The sequence below is a fragment of the Cicer arietinum genome, chromosome 5 (assembly GCF_000331145.2).
Source record: "Cicer arietinum cultivar CDC Frontier isolate Library 1 chromosome 5, Cicar.CDCFrontier_v2.0, whole genome shotgun sequence".
NCBI classification, from domain to species: domain Eukaryota; kingdom Viridiplantae; phylum Streptophyta; class Magnoliopsida; order Fabales; family Fabaceae; genus Cicer; species Cicer arietinum.
In genome coordinates this window covers 30,731,152-30,734,679 of record NC_021164.2, presented here as the reverse complement: position 1 = coordinate 30,734,679, position 3,528 = coordinate 30,731,152, and the positions used below count along the sequence as shown (strand labels likewise).

The window sequence follows — 3,528 nt, the reverse complement described above, 5'->3', positions numbered from 1 at the left end:
GAAGATCGTACATTTGCTCCTTTTCGAGGTACTCAATATACTCATCTCCAAAGATGTCTTGATTCATTTGTACAATGGGCGAATCGTTGCTGCTGCCCATGTTCCTTTTTATTTGGATGTCAAGACACGCCCCGTATTTACCAAGGCGTGGCTGACTTTTATTAGGAGCAGCAGCAGCAGCGACCGATTTTCCCCGATCCAGATTTTTTGTTGCTGCAAGTTTTGCAGCTTTATTACCCTCCAGCCTTTGTAGTTTGAAAAAAAAAACACACACACATTTTACAGCGCTTTTTTTAAAAAGCGCTGTAAAATGTTGTTCTAAAGTGCTTTAATGGTGCACCTTTTACAGCGCTTTCGTGAGAAAGCGCTGTAAAATGTACAAGAAAAGCGCTGTAAAATGTAGACCCATAATATGAAATTATGGGTGGGCATTTTACAGCGCTTTTTTGAGAAAGCGCTGTAATATGCACACCCATATATGAAATTATGGGTGGGCATATTACAGCGCTTTTGTGAGAAAGCGCTGCAATATGCCCACCCATATATGAGTTATGGGTGTGCATTTTAGAGCGCTTTTTTGAGAAAGCGCTGTAAAATGCACACCCATAACTCATATAATGGGGTGCATATTACAGCGCTTTTTGTGAAGAAGCGCTGTAAAATGTGCATAACAAGCGTGCGTTGTATTTACATGTTTTATAGCGCTTTTTTAAAAGCGCTGTTGTATCATTTACAGCGCTCGTTTCCATAACGCTTATTTTTTTGAAAAAGCGCTGTAAATGGCTTAAAAAAAGCGCTGTAAAATCCGTTTTTTCGCGTAGTGACAACTCCTTCATTTTCCCTTTCTCGACCGTTTTTCACCGCTGTGACCTCCTCTCTGTTTCTTTGTCTTAGTTTTTTTCTATCACAATTTGTTTCAGATTTTTATCAATCAAGTGGATTGTTATTGCCTACTTTAAATTGTTGTGATTTTACGTTGTAATTTAAATTCTCATTTAGAATCTAGTCAACTAAATTTATGTTTAATTTGACACACTACTGTCTATTTTTTATTTTGACTTGGGTTGTTATTGCACTATGTTATTTCAAATTCAGTTTTAGGGGACCAAATTATGTAATGCTACTGTATATTTTGTTTTAGTCTTTTAGATGATTAAATTATGAGTTTGTAGTTATTCCAAATTCTATATTAGAGGAAGAAATTAAAATGACACTTGTATATTGTTTTTTTATTCTGTCAAAAAATTGAAATGTTTATCGTTTTTTTTTTAAATTCAATCACCCGAGTTGAACTAACCCATATATCATCGGTTTAGTTTTGTTCAAATCCAATTATAAACAACAAGTAAAATCGAATCAAACTACCCCGTACAAATTTCATTGGTTTGGATTCATTTTTCGTAGAAAACCAAACCAAACCAACTCGTTACACCCATAAGAAGATGCCTATCATGGTCCCATAAAACACACACAAAAAGATATAAGAGTTATAATTTAATGGAAAAAAACATTTGCATTAAAGAATGAATAGTACATAATAGAGTGAAATCCAATACAGTAAATGATAGAAAAACAAAGGTAAACTAAAGGTTGGAATTGGTCAACCTAGCTAAGATTAATCCTAAGGTATTCTGAATGAACTTCTGATTCTTGGTTGTTTGTTCCATGTATGCCTCAATTTTATCTTTCAATCGATCAAACACTTCCTTCTTTACAAAATGAGATGGGTCAAATGTAGGTGTAGAAGGAATTTCATAAGGGCCTTCAAAGGCGTACTCTATAGAACCTGAATCAACAATAGCAAGAACATCCAAGGGATGTAACTCAACATGCCGAATGGTCAATGAAAAATTCAATGGTGCTAATGGGACAACCACATGTGATTTTGTATGAGCATAGCTCGAAAGAAAGGTATCTACACTCGATAGACCTTTTGACTGGTTGTTTGGATAGGTGTTTGTGGAGGGTTAGTGTGTAAAGGCGATGGTGTGTAGGTGGGAAGTTCAATATTAAGAGGGCAATGGTTTAATTTATACTTAAGGGCTGCAAGAATTTTAGTTAGGGTTCTATGAAACATCTCATCTGAGCTGTGTGTATCTGAATCAGAGCTAAAGCAAATAGTGAAGGTTTGAGGGGTGGATTTGGTTAAAGGTACAAAAGGGATATGAGTAGAAGTTGGATGTTTAGTGAGGGGTTCAAATGGTGTTGTAGTAATTTTAGGTTCAATTATTTCATTACGAGTACCACTACCAAAATCAATAGAAGAGTGAGTAAGCTTAGTAGAGGGATTTACCTTTTGTCTCTCCCTCAAGCCGAGCCTAACTTTATCCTCATTGGAGTTTTCTTCATTTTATCCTTCCTCGAGTGTGGAAGATACCCTTTTTCTTTTCTTCTCAAACTCTTGAGATGCTATTGGAAGAGAGAAGCAACCATGAGGCATCTCTTAACCCAAGTGGTTCATCCTTAGATACTCTTGAATGACCTACATACTATCTTTCTCAAGAATTTGTGCGAACAAATCTCCTACTAGGAAGGGAATGTATTGAGTTCCACTAGACTATCATGTGAGCCGTTTAACTTCATTGCTTGGTTTTATGTAGTCCTTTGCATCAATGAGCCGCATTTTAATGATATTTTGGACGTTGAACGCTGGTGCAGAAGAGGATACGGAGTGTTCATCTTTAACAACACCTCATACTTCTTCTAGAGCCTTCATGAGGAGAGTCCTCCTTATCATAGTTGTGATGAGTCTTGAGTAGGTAATATTCTTGATTTTGCTTAACCCGGGGTTGATGATACAAGACCTTATGTGCTCAAGCACCAAGTTTGGAAAATTTGTCTTGATCTTCTTGGAGATGTTCCACATAAATCCCTTGTGGTCTTTGCTGACATGATCAAGAAATCCACCTTTATGCACCACACATCCAATCTGAATCTTGAAGATCATCCTATATCTTGGCTTTAAATGGTATGACTTGGAGTTTACCTTGGGATCTTAAAAAAGTTCTTGTGGATTTTAGAGGACTGATTCTTGATACATATCAATTTTCAATTATGTTGAAATTGTGGGATTTTAGAGAAAAGGAGGAGAGAAAATAATAAGGGTTTGAATATTATTGATAATAGTTTAATGTTGACTTGATTACAATAGACTCAATACTAATATCTATTTATAGAGAAACATAGACTAAATCCTAAATTAGGAATAAATCATAATAATAATAAGAGATATTCTAAGATATCTCTATAATTATAAATTGATCCTAAGAAATAATTTAAGATACTCTAATATAATATAAAAGATACTATAAGATATTTTTTAATATTCTAACACTCCCCCTCAAGCTAAAGCTTACTAAGCTTTAGCTTGCTACAAGAAAATATTTTGCTCCACAAAATAATAAAAAATATGGAGAGGCAACTCAGGGATGCATGCGAAGTCGGAGAGAATTGCTATAAATATAGCCTATCCAGATAGTCTGATTGATCATCAGCCTGAGAGAAATTCATGGCAGGCAATTGAACAAA

General features: G+C 35.3%; 1 non-coding gene across 1 annotated transcript; it reads left to right on the top strand.

Moving 5' to 3' along the window:
* Positions 1 to 487: 487 nt before the first annotated feature.
* LOC113784796 (small nucleolar RNA SNORA69) lies at positions 488 to 615 on the top strand. The gene has a single exon (XR_003470936.1). It is a non-coding gene; the product is annotated as a small nucleolar RNA SNORA69 (small nucleolar RNA).
* Positions 616 to 3,528: the final 2,913 nt, after the last annotated feature.